The sequence below is a fragment of the Heteronotia binoei genome, chromosome 11 (assembly GCF_032191835.1).
Source record: "Heteronotia binoei isolate CCM8104 ecotype False Entrance Well chromosome 11, APGP_CSIRO_Hbin_v1, whole genome shotgun sequence".
Classification (NCBI taxonomy): Eukaryota; Metazoa; Chordata; class Lepidosauria; order Squamata; family Gekkonidae; genus Heteronotia; species Heteronotia binoei.
This window is the reverse complement of record NC_083233.1, coordinates 41,519,288-41,539,098: the sequence shown is the minus strand read 5'-3', so window position 1 is coordinate 41,539,098 and position 19,811 is coordinate 41,519,288.

The window sequence follows — 19,811 nt, the reverse complement described above, 5'->3', positions numbered from 1 at the left end:
AAATCTCCAGGAATTTCCCAACAAGGAGTAAAGTACAACCTTCATGTTCTTCACTCCTTTTTTTGCTGGCACATTCATATCTTCACTGGCATATGCTACATTTTTTCATTGCTTGGGTTCAAAAAGGTTGGCCTTGCCTGCCTCGCCTTAAAAGTGCCAGCCATTAGAGAAGTGTCCCCAGTCACCTCACAGATCTCAGTTTGCCTCTCAGATGCTCTTCCAGAGGCCATGGGAAATCCTCCATTGCTTTAGTGGTCCCTGCAACATTTGGCAGTTTCAGCCACCCCCTGGGTCATCCTCTCTCTCTTTCCTTCTGTTGCAACAACATCTCCAGTTCACAGCTGAGATCTGATGGTCAAATGATGGCCCCCTGATGAAAGAGGCACAGAATCATGGTAACATAATCCTACTCTCCTTCTCTGGTTATCAAGTGTAACCCCCCCCCTTTTTTTTTTGCATTGAGATTTCTGATGCATACAATGAGAGTATTATTTTTTCAGTTCTACGTCATGCTGCTCAGCTCATCTTTGCATACACATGTGTGTTTGAGATAAACGAAAAATAGGAAAAAAAATCCCTCTTGTAGTTACTCTCTTGCTTGTTCAGGTGGTTGGAAGTACATTTTCCCTAATCATAATGATATATAGTTTAAGGAGAAACAGACAGAAGATCTGTGGTGTGCATGGAACAAAGCAGAATAATTATGGATCCTCACCATGTGGCTGTTTGCAGGCCTTTCATTTAGCAGCTGTGAGTTCTTTCTCCCTACACATTTCACTTTAATTTCATGAATAACCCTATTTGGATCAAAATGCATGTAAATCATTTATAACATCTTGAAGCAGTACCTGGGGAAGGCAGAGCAGGGTGGGGACTTAGAAGAAGAAGAAGAAAAGAGATTGGATTTCTAGCCCGCCCATCATTTGGGGTCTCAGAGTGGCTTACAATCTCCTTTCCCTTTCCCTCCCCACAACAAACACCCTGTGAGACAGGTGAGTCTGCGAGAGCTCTGACAGAAACCAGGGCCAAGTCTAGGGGGAGGCGGGGAAGAGGAAGCGCTTGCCCCAGGCAGCACTGGAGGGTGTGTGTGTGCCAAATTGGGTATGGAGTCCATTCTATGCTATGGGCCCATAAGATAGAATGGGCCCATAAAGGGGTGCCATTTTTTAATCCCCCCCCTCAAAAACCCCCCATGTAGATCTGGTCCTGGAAACTGTTTTTGAGAAAACAGCACTGAGAGAGTTGTGGCTGACCCAAAGTCACTCCAGCAGTTGCATGCGGAGAACTGGGAAATCAAAGCTGGTTCTCCAAGATAAGAGTCTGCGCACTTAACCACTATACCAAACTGGCTCTCTTAACAGAGATATGGAACCATAGAATCCACCCTCTAAAGCTGCCATTTCCATCGAGGAAACAGATCTCTGTGGTCTGCAGATATATTGTAATTTCAGGAGACCTCTTGGTTCTACCTTAAAGTTGGTAACCCTAGCGGTATAGCAGTTAAAGTGTTGTGCTAGGACTTGGGAGTTTCAGATTTAAATTCCCAAGGGTTTCTTGGGAAGTCGGGTGAGGGGACTTGGGGGAAGCATCAGGCAACAGCATTACATCACTCCTGGGGAAAATACAGATGTCATGCTGCTCTAGGTATTGCCAGAAACTCTATGGTTAAAAACAAAACATTTTTTCCCTTTCACTGGATGCCAGAGTCTTAGCAGGCAATGCAAGCTTGGGGTGCTGCCCCCAGTGGGTAAATGCCAAGTCAAATTGCTATTCAGTCCTGAAGCTCAGCAAACCAATATACTATTGTAGGCAAAATACCAGATTAAGATCTGGGAGATTTCTGTTGCTGTCCTCATTTAGCCAGGAATAGGACACTGGGTACCACTGGATCAATCATCCTCTTTTGACTAACCTACTTCACAGGGTTGTTGTCATGTATGTTGCCTTTAGCTTTCTGAAAGAAGGCTGGGCTGAAAATATGATAGATAGGCAGGTGTGAATGAGCAATCACAGAAACATCTTTGACAGAACATTTCACAGTTGCAGGTGTCTGTGATTAGTCGCATGGCAATAAATTAAGGTGTCTTGGTGGGCTGAGAATGTGAGCTGGAAAAAAAGCTGCTTACAAAGTCAGACTAGAAAATAGAATCCTGAAGAAATGGTCCCAAAGTTCTGGAGGAATAATAATAATAATAGATTTTGAGAACTGAAACTTAGTGTTGCCCTTACTGATTGATTAGGATTTGGGAGGTAGTATTATATCTAAATATACCAAAGACCATCTACAATTATGATCTACATCTCCTTACATACCCTGAATTTGACAACCCCCCCCCCAAAAAAAAACAAAACAAAAAACCCCAAAAAAACAATTACCATATTCTTAGGCTGATGAAAGAGAGGAAGAAGTAGAGGGAAAGGAGAAAGAGGAGGTCTGCCAGAGACTGGCAGCCAAGAACAGGCCTGTGAAAAGCTTGAAGGGCATGGGTCATAGAAGCTGGACCAAAGAACACCTTGGAGTCCAGCTGTCAGATTGTATTAGGAAAGCCCTGGGAAGAAGACCTTGGAACCAAGAAGGCCATTCCTGCTACTTAACTGACAAGCACAAAAACCTAGTTAAAGATTTAACTTTAAAAATCAAGTTATTTCCCAGCTGGGGTACCTACCTCTGAGTAGGGCCCCGCTTTCTCCCCGAATTACAAGTGATTTCCTGACCCCAGTTGGACAAAACGATAGTAAGAATAAGTTGCATTCCTAGAGTGACATCAGATTTGCATTGAGCTCCCTCCTCTCCTCTGCAAACTCCACCCTCCCCAGGCATCACACTCAAATCTCCTTAAATTTCCTATGCCAGAGTTGGCAACCATACATCCCACCCCTTTGGGGCTGCAACTTCCCTGTTCACTTATTAAAGTTCTTTAATGTTCTTTTTGCTTTTATATAGTTGTGCAGTTGTTGGAGCCCACCTGGGTTGATAAAGAAGTTGCTAAACCTGAACTGTCTTCAGAATTTGCCTCAAATATGAAACTTCACTGGCATTAAAATATAAGCCAATGGAACCAGAGCCCAAATATTGACAACTGAAAGAAAGGACAAGGCAAAGGAACAAGAGGAGAAATCTTTGTGATATTGGCTGCTTCAAGGAGGGCAAGGAGCTGACCTGAGAAAGGAGCCAAGTTAAAGTTGCCATCCCTGGGTTTGGACATTCCTGGAAATTTGGGGGCAAAGTCATGAGATTGTGGAGTTTGGGGAGGGGAGGAAGCTCAGCAGATTCTGATGCCTTAGAATCTGCACACCAAAGTTGCCATTTTCTCCAAGGGAACTCGTTACTGTATTCTGGAGAGGAACTGTAATTCCAGAAGATCTCCAGGCTCCACCTGGAGATTGGCAACTGTAAGCCAGGTTGAACTAACAGAAATTACTTTGGTTTGGAATTTGTCATGATAGGAAATAGTCTATTTAGGTTTAGCTGAATGTGTTTTTCCTTGTGATATTCTTACCCAAAATGTTCTTATGGTTTTTGCATAAGCTGCTTAAAAAACTTTTTAAAGCTTATCTTACTGATGCTTTTAAAAACGTTCAGTAACAACTTGACTGTCTTGTGTGAGCACCTTAATCTCAGAAGCATTGTTTTCCACTCCATGTTTAAAGACTATTCCATTCTGCCTGGGAATTGTAAGAAATCTATAAGGTTGTATAGAAAAGGCTGTTGGGTGAAAATAATGATTTTCTTTAAAAAGACTTCTACCTGAAGGCTCTAGCAAGGGGAGTAGTTAAACAGCACCATCCTAAGCAGGTCTACTCAGAAGCCAACTCAAGTCTACTCAATGGGGCTTATTCCCAGGAAAGTGCCCTGGAAATGAGGCTATTCTAGCTCACCTTTCCTCCCTCTCATAATGTAAAATGTGTTCTCTCAGGGAAAAGTTTGCTTGTCCCCCAAATGGCAGTTTTTGCTGCAAAAGAAAACCCCTGTCTAAAATTCAGTACAGGAATAAAGACTAGGAATCACTGTATGTATTCACCTTACATTGGGGCTAAAGCCTCCCACAGATCTGTTTGTTCTCTTATTTCCTCTTGGTTTGTATCACTTGGCCACCCCCTCATGTCAGTCACAGTCTACTTCTGTTGTATCTTTCAGCATTTCTCTGAAGTTTTAACCCTTTCCTCAGTCAAAATGCTCTCCTTTCTTTGCCTTCTCTCCGCTTGAAGGAGTTCTGTACCATCCTGAAATAAAAGCACAGGGAAACAGGCTTCCCATACTTTTGACAGAATCTTCCAGTGGTCGAAGAAAATACAATATTAAAAACACCTGGCACTAATCCCTCCCATGTATCCCATTTGAGAGAGGACATCTTGAAAGAGAAGTAAAGATCTATGTATACTTCCATGACTTTTTCCCCCCAAAAATCACATAAACATTTACACAGACATCATTACGGTGCAAAAACAAACAGACCCACAGATTTGTTGAATAAGAGTGACTGTAAAATGATAGTATTGAAAATGATATAATTGATAATCTTCCAACCAACTGTTTCAATAGATCATCCCCATGCATGAATCTTTGAAATATGGAATGGTCTAATTTGTCTACTCAGTATATCCCTCCCCCTCAAAAAAAGAGAGGGTGAATCTAAGCTTTGTTACGGGTATACTAAGCACATTAGGGTAGCTGAGACACTGTACAGTATCTGATACTCTGTCAAGGATTTGACAATGTTTTGTAACTACAATGCAATGTCTGGTAGGATTCCTCCCCCCCAGCTTCAGTAATTTTTGCTCAAGGTACATTAAGCATATAATTAACTGTGATTAGATGATAATTGCAGTCTGTTTTCCCCCTCTAAGTAAAACTGGTTGTTTATGCTTTTATAGTTTGTGCATGGTGTTTATATTGTATGTGCCATGGGGGGAGAAAAGTTGGAAGGGTGTTAAAAAGTTCCAAAGAAATAATTGCCACAAATTTACAAAGCAATTACAGGCTAATGTATGCCCTGGTTTAAGGAAGGTGCTATATGAATTTTGATGAGATACATTCTGCTTTTCTCTACAAAGAAGACTGCCAGACTGGGAGGGGGGGGGGATCAAACCCAAAACATCTGTATTCAACCATGCAACAATATGTTATTAAAGCAAACAATTATGCTCCTTATTTATAAAAATGCCTCTTTGTCACTTCTATAAAAGCCCATTATTTTCATGTAATTCCACAAGAGACATCAAGCCAATATATGGAAGCATTGTTGCTTTTGAAAGGTCTTCTTTTGAACAAGCAATAGATGATCACCAAAACTGGTGGTTCTTTCCGATTAACATGTAAGGTTCAGCTGCCTTCATCTCGATAGCTCATGCACTTCAGCCCTCCAATTTTTATATCCCTTTCAGATCTTTTCCACAGACTATCTCATTTTTCTGAATCATCACCTTATCCAGGTCTCTCTTTCCTTGGTCTGATGTTTTCCCAGACTCCCACCCCTTTTCCTGAGTTCTTTGCATCTTTTCCTACCTCATCTGACCCTCTGTGTGATTTGAACAGATTACCCAATGGCAACCAGAGCATGTGGTCTTATTGTACCAAGTCATGCAGGTTCAGTTCACTCACCGCTTCAGATTCTGTTTTGCTCACCAGTCGCGAGCAGGGAGTTGATTTTTTTGTCTGCAGTTTGTCTGTTTTCTGAGCTGTTTAAGTCTGTTTGTTGGGTTAACTTAGCATTGCTAAGAGCAGAGTGGACACCCAGTAAGAAAGGAGGCAAAATGACTGCAGGCAAAACACACAATTGCAAATTGGAGCAAAACAGGCACAGAGTTTATTGATTACAGTTAATTGATTATTTATTTGGTGCAGCACAGGGCAGGATCCAAGCATTGAGTGACCCATTTGTCAGCCAATGACCTCCATCCCAGACTGCATGCTGGGGAAACTAGGAATTAAAAGAAGGTGGTCTCACAATGGCACAAGTCCATGAGTGGAACCCTTGCCACCTGGGAGTGAGTGAAGCTAAGCAATTGCCTTTGAGCTGGGGATGCTACTATATGACTTGACCCCCCAAGACCCCAGGGAGGTGGACATGCAGATACAGCCTCCCCACAAAATGGATCCATCCCAGTGCCTAAAATTGCCATAACCCTGTGACAGAAATAAACAAGCAACTATAAGCACAATAACACAAACAAGCTGTAAAAACATGAAGGGAGAGAATGACCAAGTGAGGTGAAAAAGAGAGAGATCCCACTGGCTGTGGGAATCACCCTGGCTTGGGGCTGGGCAGCCCAGATGCCTGTCCCAGCTCCACCCACAGCCAATCCCCAAGTTCTGTCACCTGCACCAAGTAGACAGCCAATGGTGCCCACAGCACCTGGAGGACAGGAAACTGCTATGGATCAACAGGAGCCTGCTGCCTTAGCCCAGCCCTGCAGCTTTAAAGCAGCCACCAGTGAGAGCCAGTTTGATGTAGTGGTTAAGTGTGAGGACTCTTATCTGGGAGAACTGGGTATGATTCCCCACTCCTCCACTTGCAACTGCTGGAATGGCCTTGGGTTAGCCATAGCTCTGGCAGGGGTTGTCCTTGAAAGGGCAGCTGCTAGGAGAGCCCTCTCAGCCCCACTTACCTCACAGGGTGTCTGTTGTGGGGGGAAAAGATATAGGAGCTGCTCTGAGACTCTGATTCAGAGAGAAGGGTGGGGTATAAATCTGCAGTCTTCTTCTTCTTCAGCATTGGATTCTGTATATTCAAATTAGCAGCTTTTAATCAACACACTATCATACAGTATGACTGAAATCCTGTTTCCCCACCAGTCATCATTGTACAATTCCACAGCCTATTGTTTAAATAAAAAGTGAACAAAGAATGTGAATAAACACTATTGAAAAAAACCAACAAAACCCTCTTACCATTTGGTGTTTGTCCAAGTTGAAGTTATCAACCATTTTGTGCATTTGGAACATAGTTCCCCCACCCATGACATTTAATTACCTGACCCAACTTCCGTGATCTTAGGGGAGCAGCAACTCAACCTAATGTGCATAAGCAGTCACAAGGCACACAGCAATGAAACTTCATCACCACAGTGACTGTGCAGCCAGCCACAAAGCTTTTTGGCAGCTTCTCCAACTGCATGATGGAGGCAAGACAACAGGATCCAATGCACAGCTCATGAGTGATCGTTGCTGTCATAAATGGTATATTTCCCTGCAAAATATGATCACTGTGAAGCTCATGACACCTCTAGTTGTGACAGCATGCAAATAAAATATGTTGATCAGCAGCAACATGCAGGTTCCTTGTGTCTTTTCAGTATGCCCACAAGCAGTAACCAAGTTGCCCTCTCCTAGTCTAAAGATTAGCAAATTAACTAATTCCATTGCTTAATTGATTTCCTTCACTTATTTTTGTGCCAAACATATCTCCATCCAAACAGAAGGCCTGCTAAATCTGGAATGCTTTGTTGGTTTGCAGTTCCATCTTATAGTTTATCACAACATTTTGCTGTCCTGCAGAGACCAGTTTGAATCCAAAGCTTAACCTACATCCCCCCTAGCGTCTGCTGCTAAGGCAGAAAATGAAATAGAAAACCATAGCAAGTTGCAACTTGCCGATTCAGTTTCTGGGGGAGGGGGGATTTTAGATAGTAATACACAGTGAATGCCAAAAATGAACCAAGAGACAAAATAAAATTAAGAACCGGGTTTAACTTCAAATGGAAAAAAAAAACAAAACAGAACTGCCAGAAGACAGCCATAAATGGAAGAGATCTGAATGAGATTTTATCATACACACCCACTCCCTTAATGTTGGGTACAACTTAATTCCATCATTGGCTGCTACTGGCAGGGGGTGGGCTTGCAGAAATGTACAAGTGTGTCATCAAGATCATAGAGTAAATCACCATTAATTTCCTGTTGGCATTTTAATATTTTAATGATTCTGAGGTCATTTATGCATCACCTCAGCTTTTATATGCAATGTAGAATCTGTACATTTCTCTAGTTTTCTTTGATGCATCCTTTGGATTACACACACACACACACTCACTCACTTCTCTATGCAAACCCATTAGGGTAGATCAAACACAGCTCTGTTTTGTAATGCTTTTTTTGTCATTGTCATCAGTTCACCTCAGTTTTGTACTGCCATAGATGATTTGTTTGGTTCTTTTACACCATTTTCACACCATTTATATACAATTGCTGCAAAAAAAAATGTTGAAAAAAGGAATTCCATTTTATGGGGGAAACTCAACTCAAGGAAATAGAAATGGGTGTGAAAATAACGACTCACAGGTTTGTTTCTCACCAGGGAGAAATACAATTGAAATGGAAATATTCTAAATCAAGGCAGCCAGCTTTCTTAATTCCCTTTCATTGCTAGAAATGATCTTGTTGCTCAAAATGGGCACCTGTTTGTCTCCCTTATAATGACTACTTACCCATGTAAGCTGCCAGGGAGGGGGGGTGACAACAGGATAATACATAATGTTATGATATCAAGACACAGATACATTGTTGTAGATACTACAGACAGATATCGAGTGATCTAGAGACAGAGTTCCTGGGCTTTTAGCATTTAAATATGCACTACAGTACCCAAACTGTATCCTGAAGGTCATGGGTTGGTGTTGATGATGAAGGCAGAACATTACTCAACTCTAATATAAAGAAAAATCCAATGAACGTTGCACATGGATTGTATGTGCTTTCACTGTAAACTGTGAACAGGGCTGAATTCAACCTTGAGTTTGATTGACCCCATACATAACACAACTAAGCAGTTTTACTACATTAAATTGTACAGGCATTCTCTGCCTGTAAACATGGAATTACTTTCTAGCTATGCATAACATGATCTCATAGTTCAGATGAGGGAGTTTACATCCCTCACCATACTTCTGAAGCTGCAGCCCCAGCCTCACCCAACAATCCTTGTGCACCCAGGAAGATATGCTTGGGGAATGCTGCTGTGGTTCTGTATTTTCTTAGATCTAATTGACTGGCATTGGTCTGGACTGATTGACTGGAGTGGACTGGGGAAAGCTTGTAGGAGAAGACTCTAGGGAATTCCTGCAGGGTAGTCAGAAGTTCAGGCAGAAGAAACTGAATTATTTACTCTTCCTCTTTCTGGATACCTCTCCTATCTTCTACTTCTCTGTTGGCCCTACCTGCAACTTTGTTTCTGCATCTCTCTTCTTGTTACCTGAGTTAGTTATTCTAAAGGAGTTTTTGGTCTGGTGGTGACATCACTGAAAGATCCAGGCCTTTCAAATCTACATCGTAAAATAGAACAACTTCTCTAGGGAGGTGCACATGGCCCCCTCACTGTTGATCTTCAGGAGGAGGAGAATGGATTTATACCCCGCCCTTCACACAGAGACTCAGAGTGGTTTATAATCTCTTTCCCCTTCCCCACAACAGACATTTGAATCAAAGACCTCCAAGAAAGTCCAAGATTGCAATGCAGAGGCAGGCAATGGTAAATCACCTCTCTTTGTCTCTTGCCTTGAAAACCCTACAAGTTGGCCATAAGTAGGCTGAGACTTGATGGCACTTTCCATCACCACCACTGGCTGTAGATAACCAACAGTGGGCATTTCTAGAGCACTGGCAAATGAAAATTTGATTTTGACATAGCAACTACCATGATATAGTGGTTATATCCTATTGAACTAGGAACTGCCACGAAACTCACTGGGTAGGATTTGGTCAGGCAACTTTTCACAGTTTAACACACCTCACAGGGCTGTTGTGAGGATAAAAGAGGAAGTAAGAGCGATGTATGCTGTTATGACATCCTTGAAAGAAGGGCAGGATAAAAATTGTTTGCCAGCCCCATGTCCCAGCAGGGGATCCCCGGTTTGGGGGGCTCTTCTTCATCATAGACCAGCTGGTGGGGAAAACCTCTCCCCTAAACAGGAACATTGCCACATGATGTTCCTGACATGAAGACATCACCCAAAAGTGACAGTATCACACTGGGGATGTTGTGCAGGGGAACACTCTGGTTTCTGGGTGAACTCTATGGTTTAAGCCCAATTTAACCATAGACTTTACCCCAAAACTAGAGCATCCCTGAAATGATGTCCCTGACATGATGACATAACTTCTGGGTGATGTAATTGCATCAGGGATTTCAGCAACATCCCTACCCACCCCAGAACACCCTCAGATTCCTCCAGCAGATAGGTGAAGGGACCTGGCAACCTGAACTATACTTAAAGCCAGTTTGGTGTAGTGGTTAAGTGTGCGGACTCTTATCTGGAAGAACCGGGTTTGATTCCCCACTCCTCCACTTGCACCTGCTAACATGGCCTTGGGTCAGCCATAGCTCTGGCTGAGGTTGTCCTTGAAAGGGCAGCTGCTGTGAGAGCCCTCTCCAGCCCCACCTAGCTCACAGGGTGTCTGTTGTGGGGGAGGAAGGTAAAGGAAATTGTGAGCCGCTCTGAGACTCTTTGGAGTGGAGGGTGGGATATAAATCCAATATCTTCTTCTTCTTCTAGATTGATCCAATGTGGCTACCTTCATGGTTTTTAAAAAACCTTCTGTTTATGTAAATCTTGAAATTAAGCTGATTATTTTAGAGAAGTGAGGCATAATAAACTGGAAAACCACTGACCTGCTCTGAAGTTGTTGTTTTTTTAAAATCACTGAAAATACACAGTGTTGGAGCTGGCAGGATCTCAGAACCATGCTATGGAATAAAGCAGCATGTACAGATGGCTTTGATAGAGTAAGTAAGTAAGTAAGTAAAATTTTATTTATATCCCGCCCTCCCCCGCCAAGCAGGCTCAGGGCGGCTTTTCAAGAAAGGTTTTGTCTATGTGTGGTGTTTCCCCCACATATGATTTTGAGTGTTTGCAGCTTGTAGGGAACAACATTTCTTTTTAGCCCCCCTCCCACAGGATTTGCCTGTCTGTTGCAAGTATGACCAGCAGTATCCTGCTTGAAAATAGATGAATGTGTCCCCCGTGAATGTATAGCATCAGTTGTATTTGGACCAACATTTGTTCTGGAGGAGTGAAAGCGTGATGTAAGGCACCCAAGAGCAAAAGCACATCTGACTTTTGTCACCTAAAATGAAAATTCTATCCCATCTGCTAAATTAATAGTGTGTCAAACCAGAAACCCTTGGCAGCAGATCTCCAATATCTCATTCCCTGTGCTACTGTAGCAGCCTGGAGACATAGAAAATGGCTGGTCTCATTCTTCCCATACAGTAGTGCAGATGGCTGGAAAGAGTTCAGTAATTTCCAGCCCAGAGGGAATCATGTGCCCAGAGCCAACAGGAATTCATCTGTCCATCTCTGGCTTGGTGGAGTCCACATGGATCCGGCTACAGAGATGCGGGCTGCCCATTGGAAAGGGCGGGTTGAAGCTGGAGTAGCAGTCATCCAAAGACCAAAAGTCTAATTCTTTGGCTACCAAGAACAAGGGCTATTAGAATCAGACATTAAGCATCCTGAGTGGATTAAAGGGAACCAATATCTTCGTCTGCTGAAGGCTCAAAGACAATTGGCCCTCTTTATCCTCCCTAGCCTGGTTACATCTCTTTGTCTTCTACTCTTGAAATGGAATGGTTGGTCTAAAGGATTAGAACTTTAACTGGAAACCCAGCACTCTACCATTTTTCCACCAGCTTCTGCAGACTACATTGTCACTGCTGGTAATCAGGGTCCTAGGATCAGGAGACCTTGAGTGATGAGTGCTATTGTAATGTGGGGCTGAGGTGAAGTCTAGAGGAAGATTTCCTGGGAATCAGCTCAGAAGTTCTTGGCTCAGTGGTGGTGACAGAGTCCTGTGTCTGTATAGCTGGTGCTATCACCTGCTATCTTGTCCTTTATATCTGTGCTGCCTGAAAGGCAGTAGGTCATAACATTATCTGGACTTGCTAAGCTTTTGATTCAAGGCTGAGTAATGTGTCACAGATGCAGGAAGAGCTGTTCATACATTGACTTCTTGTTGTTATTGGAGCTACCTATATGGGAGCACATTCAACCTGTGCTGGAAACATTGCACTGGTTGCCTGTGGTGTTCCAGATTCACTTCAAGGTGCTGGTCGTAACCTTTAAAGCCCTGTGTGGCCTGGGACCTGTCTACCTTTGGGACTGCCTCTCCCTGTATGTGCCCCAGAGAGCACTATGTTTGGGTTTTCAAAACCTCCTCATGATCCCCAGCCCAAAAGAAGCTTGGCTGTCCACCACCAGAGCCAAAGTTTTCTCGGTAATAGCCCCCACTTTGTGGAATGCCCTCCCCAAAAACTTCAGGGCCCTGTGGGACCTGCCACAGTTCCACAGGGCCTGTAAGACTGTACTGTTTAAGCTTGCTTTCAACAGCTAAGGGGAGGAGACTACAATTCTACAGTGCTGATGATCTAACCAAAACCAATATAACTGTACTTGTAGATAGCTGAATAATATATAGTAATACTAATGGAAAGGAAAGGTCCCCTGAGCAAGCACCACTCTTTTCCAACTCTGGGGTGACATTGCTTTCACAACGTTTTCATGGCAGTCTTTTTATGGGGTGGTTTGCCAATGTCTTCCCCAGTCATCTACACTTTCCCCCAGCAAGCTGGGTACTCATTTTACTGACTTCGGAAGGATGAGTCAACCTCAAGCCGGCTACCTGAAACCCAGCTTCCACCGAGGATCGAACTCAAGTCGTGAGCAGAGCTTAGAACTGCAGTACTGCAGCTTTAACACTGCACCATGGGGCTCTTAATACTAATGATTGTGGCGTAAAACAATAATCAGAAACATTGGCATGCATCTTGGACTTTTGGTGGCTATAAATCTGTATGAAAATGAGTTTTATTGTATATTCTTTCTTTTAACCTTATATCTTGATTTTTAATTGTTGTTAGTCACCCTGAGCCCACTAGGGAGGACATGATATAAATATGATAAAACAAAATAGAAATAAAATAAATTGTTGGTTTCATTGCAGAACTATCTGTAAAGCCAAAGAAATAAGGTTAAGAACTGCAACATCCAAACTGAACTCTTTTGCAGATCCAAACAAAGAAGTATCCCTTTGCCCATCAACCAGCTCATCATAGAAGAAGGCATGGCAGCCAGTGGGAGTTGCAGCAACCATAACATCTCCACTCTGAAGACTCACTAAAGATTGCTCAGCAGCAGTGATAGTGTCTATCCTCTGGAGTCAAGGAAGAGAGGGGAAAAGATGATAAGGGATAAGGGAAATACATCTGGCTAAAGCAAGTGTTTGGATACTTAAGACAGGTGCCAGACCAAAGTGGTGCTCACAGTGGCCAACTATCCAAGTACTAACCAGGCCCAACCCTGCTTAGCTTCCAATATCAGATGAGATCAGGCGTGTTCAGAGTGGTATCCCCAGAGGCCAACTAAATGGGCAAGTGTGGGATGGAGGGCACCCCAACAGAAAAGCTATATTCCTCTACCACATTGTTCTGAAATTTGCCATTTTTTTCTTTCAACCAAGGGCATTAAGGAGACTAATTAAAAACAAAAGAATATTGAACTGCCTTTGTCTTATACCACATCTTCAGATCTCCTCAATGTTCTCCTTATTCTTAGGACCTCAGGAACTGCCCCACTGTGATGCCCTCTCTATGAGCCACAGATATATCTTACTGTCTTTGAAGCCCTCAAAATACTTTCTTCCCATTGAAAGTACATCTTACCCAAATACTTTCCCAAACCCAGCTGAAAATACACAGAAGTTGCCTGAGAGGAGGGAGGAATCCTCAGAATTGTGATGCTTACATTTCTAAATATAACTTGTCATTAGAAGCCTTTGAGTGGAATTGGTCCCAACGATTCATATTCCTTTCTCCAATTCATTCTATGCTTCATTTCTAATTTGTCTCTTTACAATTCTGACATTGCAAATCCCTCCCTCTTCTTCTCCCTGGCTTAGACATCCCTGCATGTTTGAAACACTTACTTATGATGGCATTTTGTTATTGCTCTAATGTAATACCCCGGAGGGCCAGGTATATTGTGTTTATATCTAGTGCCACACAGTATCGGATGTCAAGTGGATTTACTTGGGTACCTCCAAGTGGTCTAGTTTGTTGTTATGCTACTGTCTGTTCTCATAAAGAAATAATGAATGCTAGGATTCCCTCCTGGGCTGAGAACCTACTTCAGCTAAGGCTGAGCAGAAACCACTAGCTGTATTTTGGAAACATTTTATACAGCATTGAAAAGCAAACCTCTCCCACTGCCCTTTTGATCATTTTTCAGAAGTGCCTGCAAAAGCATTCCCTAGTTTGTTTCTCTGTCTCTCTTTGTTGGCTTTGTTTGCCATCTTTAATGTTATAATTTAACTGTATCTGATTGGCTGCGTGGCACTCTAATGTCATATCATTCACTGTGGCCGTTTTCGCACTTAGCGTTTGCTCCCCTTTTTCCGCGGCGCAATTATGTCCGGATCATTTTTCTCGTTTTCCCACTAGTGACTCTTTGAGGAGTCGCCTTCCCTGAAGCCCCGGCTCAAATCGTTTTCCCATTGGCATCGACCTGAGTTCGATGCCCTGTCAATCATTTTTTTTTTAAGCGCAAGTCTGGTTGCGTAATGACGTACTAACGTACTAACGTAACATCGAGCTGATCCCTCCCCTTCTTTTCGTGGACAAACCGCATCACGTGTGCTGCTGCTGCTTATGGATTGGCTGCAGCTGTAGAATCCTCCACAGCCCTTCATGTATTAACAGAAGCATTCACAGTGGAGAATCCTAGCACTAGATTCCCCCCCCCAAATTCTGAAGCACTAGATTCCCCCCCCAAATTTCCTCCGCTCTCTTTCCCCTCCCCGGCTGGCGCTTGCAACGGGGACCTGACTGATTCCTGCTGCCAGAGCTCCCCCCCCCGCCCCATTCTCTCCTTCCCCTCTCCTTTCGCATTATCGAGATAACGCAACAGCGAAATAACGCAACTAAAGTCAATAAAAAAAATTCCAACGAAACCAATTGAGGTGGCAATTGAAGCTATTCCAGGGTTTTTTTTTTTTCCCTATTTGTTAATTTCGAAATATCGCTATTACGCAAAACTGTGAAGTTTAAAAAAAAAAAATGGCCGTGCCGGCACTTTGGGGAAGCGCCGCGAAAGGCTGATGATTGGCCAAGCGGGTGGATGGGGTGGGAGGACGGAAAGGGAGAGGGTGACGCCCACAAAGCAGTCGATCCGGCGTGGATGGATTTCGCACAGCAAACTCCGCTGAGTGGATCCGGAGTGGATCCGGAGGTTTTCGGAAACTCCGGCAGCATGCTGAAAAACATACTCCGGCGTAAAATCCCTGAAGCGCCAGAGCAAACCGCAGCGCCGGAGCAACATGTGCGAAATCCAAGAGAAGATCCGGAGGTAAATGGGGCGCTACGCTGGAGCAAACGCTAGTGCGAAAACGGCCTGTGTCATTTCCAATTGCCTGGGATAACCCATTTGATTGTTCTATTAGGCACTGCCCTAAAGCCCAATTGTCTTTGTTCTTACTGACATGATCACATAGTCAAATCTAACTGTCTACATGGCATTGTGACCATTCTGTTCACTACATGACTTTCCATTAGCAGGGGTTACCTGTGTGATAAGAACAGCTAGTTAGAAGGGCAGGAAATGACACTGAAAAAGCAGTAGATAAGAAAAACCAGGCTACCCAGTGTAGTTTAAAAAGTGAATTAAAAAGTAAATTTAATACACAGGATTAAAGAATGGGGGTTATGGTTCACCTGGTCACATATTCTACTCTATCTTCTCCCCAAATTAAAATTAAAAAATGGTGTAAGGAACATTAACAATTTGAGACATGCAGATAACACCACATTCATGGCAGAAATTACTCAAGATTTTCTACTCCTTGGCTCCATCATCAACCAAAAGGGAGACTGCAACCAAGATATCAAAAGGAGATTGAGACTGGGAAGGGCAGCCATGAAGGAGCTAGAAAAGATTCTTAAATTTAAGGATGTGTCACTGGTGACAAAGATTAAGTTAATTCATCCCATAGTATCCCCCATTACTATGTATGGTTGTGAAAGTTGGACAATGAAAAAAACTGATGGGAAGAAAGTAGATTCATTTGAAATGTGATTGGGAGAAAGTTTAATGAATACCGTAGGCAACCAAAAAGATAATAAGTAGGTTCTAAATCAAATCAAGCCTGAATTCTCCCTAGAAGCTAAAATGACTAAACTGAGGCTATCATACTCTGGCCACATTATAAGACAAGAGTCATTGGAAATGACAGTAATGCGAGGAAAAGTTAAAGGCAGCTGGAAAAGAGGAAGACCCAACAGGAGATGGATTGACTCTATAAATGAAGCCATGGCCCTCACTCTGCAAGACCTGAACAAGGCTGTTAACAATAGGATGTTTTGGAGGATGTCAATTCATAGGGTTATCATAAGTCAGAAGTAACTTGATGGCACTTAACACACAAACAAATTAAAATAGAAGAATACTTCATGTAATACTAATGTAATCCCAGAGACCAATCCTAACAATGGCATATCAGTCAGAGGGGTCTCCGTGTTTTGATGGGTCAATATTACATTTAGGCATTTTTATATACTTCCTGTCCTAGCTTTGGATAATTACGATCACTATTCCTTGGTAGCAGAGATGTAGAAAAACATCCCTCTCTCCAACTTATTACTATTTTATGTTATTTCAATATCAGGTTGTGAGGAATTAAGTGAAATGGCAGTCAGCATTCCAACAGATGGCTGATAAAATTGCTAATACTGGGAGAATAATTATGAGAACTCTTGTTTATGTTTTCTGCTGTTTTGCAGATGTTCTGTGAAACAGCCTTTGATTTTATTTTACAATGAAGGAATTGATAGTTTGGATTGGAAAGGGTTTATTTTTAATAGCCAGGGTTGATAAATCCCATGGGATGCACTCCAAAAATAAGTTATAATATCAAGAGACACAGCAGAATAGTATATTGCCTCATTGAAATGATCCTAGGTTTGGGACAAAGCAACATCTCAAGATAAACCATTGATGTGTACTCCCTGATCCCAGAAGTGGCAATCTAGTTTTGCTGTTGTGGTAAAATCCTCCACTCAAGGGATCATAGAATCATAAAGTTGGAAGGGACCTCCAGGATCATCTAGTCCAACCCCCTGCACAATGCAGGAAACTTACAAATACCTCCCCCTAAATTGACAGGATCTTCATTGCTGTCAGATGGCCATCCAGCCTCTGTTTAAAAACCTCCAAGGAAGGAAAGCCCACCACCTCCCAAGGAAGCTTGTTCCACTGAGGAATCACTCTAACAGTCAGGAAGTTCTTCCTAATGTTGAACTGGAAACTCTTTTGATTTAATTTCAACCCATTGGTTCTGGTCCTACCCTCTGAGGCCACAGAAAACAATTCTGCACCATCCTCTATATGACAGCCCTTCAAGTACTTGAAAATGGTGATCATATCACCCCTCAGCTGTCTCTTCTCTAGACTAAACATGCCCAGCTCCTTCAACCTTTCCTCATAGGAATTGGTCTCCAGACCCCTCACCATCTTTGTCACTCTCCGCTGGACCCATTCCAGCTTGTCTATATCCTTCTTAAAATGTGGTGCCCAAAACTGAACACAATACTCCAGGTGAAGTCTTACCAGAGCAGAGTAAAGTGATACCATCACTTCACATGATCTGGACACTATACTTTTGATACAGCCCAAAATTGCATTTGCCTTTTTGGCTTGCATCACTGTGTGCCCAAGAAAATACCTTTGGCTTTCCCCCTGATTTCCCCCCTGCTTGCAGCTCTCCCAGTCTGCACGCACAGCCAGTAACTGAGCTTCTCTTTGCCCGACTTGCTTGGTGCAGCTGATGCTGGTGTCATTGCCAAGTTTGCCTCTCTTTGCCTCTCCACCACAGCTTTGTCAAAGGGGCTTTTGAGAAGGTACCTGCAGGCTGCAGCAGGGTGGCCACTCCAACTCTGAGATAATTTGTGAGGGCCCTCCCCACCAAGATTTTGACTACCTAGTGGCCTCCAAAGGGTTTAATCAGTGATTGAGTCTATAAGAACAAATGATTAAATTGATACAATGACTCAGGGGGTTCCCAGTTCAAAAGAAAGAGTTCATAGGTCAGAGCATATTCTTTGTATGCAGATGTTCTCAAGTTCAGTCCCTGATATCACCACTTAAATGAGATCTGGGGAGGCACAACTGAGAAAGATGTCTGCCTGAATCTGGAAAGCCACTGGCTGAATATGTAGAACAATCAACTAGACAAAGCACTGGTCTGATGTAACATATCCTGGAAACTTATTAGATCATCTAGTCCAGCATCTTGTTTCATACCAGGGAGTGGGACTACCAGCTGCTTTGGAGTGCCAACAAATAGGACATAGACTCTAAGGCCTTCTGTTGCTGCTGCCCTCCAACACGGTTATTCCAAATTTACCACCTGTGAATATAGAGGTCCCTTTTAATCACTCATGGACAGCAGCTATTAATGGACCTTTCCTTCATGAATCCCCCTTTAAAGCCATCTATGCTGGTGTCTGTCACTACATTATTTCCTTCTGTTTAGCTTGAATCTATTGCCTACCAACTGTTTTGAGTGATCCCCAGAACCACATTTTAATATAATATATTATATTAATATATAATATTAATATATAATATAAATAACAAAGGATTTATATAGTCAATAAAGCTTCAGTGATGCACAACCTCCATTCCATTCCTTTGAATATGGACCAGGCCATTTTTCAGCAGGACTCTCTTGTTATTTTTCAATCTTATTCAGTGATCCTTTCTCTGATCTTCCAAAGAAAAGTCTTGCTGCCATATGACTAAAACTTACTGTCACACTGAAACTGTGTATCAGAAGGTATAGGATTATGTGATTTAAAAATAGGTATACATAATAAATGGTGAAATAAACATGTTAAACTATGTGGGGAGATTGTTGTATTGTGCTTGTATAAGCAAAGGCTCAGGACCAGGGCTTTTTTTTTTGTAGAAAAAGCCCAGCAGGAACTTGTTTGCATATTAGCCCCCCCGCCCCGGATGCCAAGCCATCCAGAACTGTGCCCCTGTGCATTTCTGCTTTATTAAATAATAATAATAATAAACTCTGCTCATGACTTTGATTGGTCAAGCTAGAGCAATGGCTTGGAATGTACAGTTAACTGCAGAACAAAGTGATTTGCACCTTCTGTGAGGGAAGGGGAACTTGTCCATTTGGTGGGAGTAAAACCTCTTAGAGGACATAGTTGAATACCATATAGAGTTTGAGGAGGCAGGGAAAGAAAGAAAGAAAGAAAGAAAGAAAGAAAGAAAGAAAGAAAGAAAGAAAGAAAGAAAGAAAGAAAGAAAGAAAGAAAGAGAGAGAGAGAGAAAGAGAGAGAGAGAGAGAAATCTAACTCAAATGATCCTTGATGACAGTTTGATGCATTCTGCTTGCTTCCTTCCCTTCCCCATGCATCCAAATGAAGTAGCTTTTACATACCTGACAAATGCACTTCCCCACCATAGTGAAGATGAGTGGATTTCTTACTTCATTTTCCAATTAATTATATTTTGATCAATGGATTTGATTATCTGATTTTTGCTGTGAAATGGCACTTTTAAAAAGATCTTTGGGAGCCTCATTATGGCTTCTATAATTTGTTGGCTCTTAAGGGAAAGAGGCCACTGCTGGCTGTTTTAATAAATTGTGATTTACATGGATTTTAATCTATTCCCCACCTTGACTCCTAGAGCCTAGGAGATGGGTGGGATTATTAAAATTATTAAACAAACAAATAAGCAACGTTGATATATGTGAGGTGCTACATACAACTTTCTGCATTCTTCTTTGATTCCCTCCCCCCTTACTT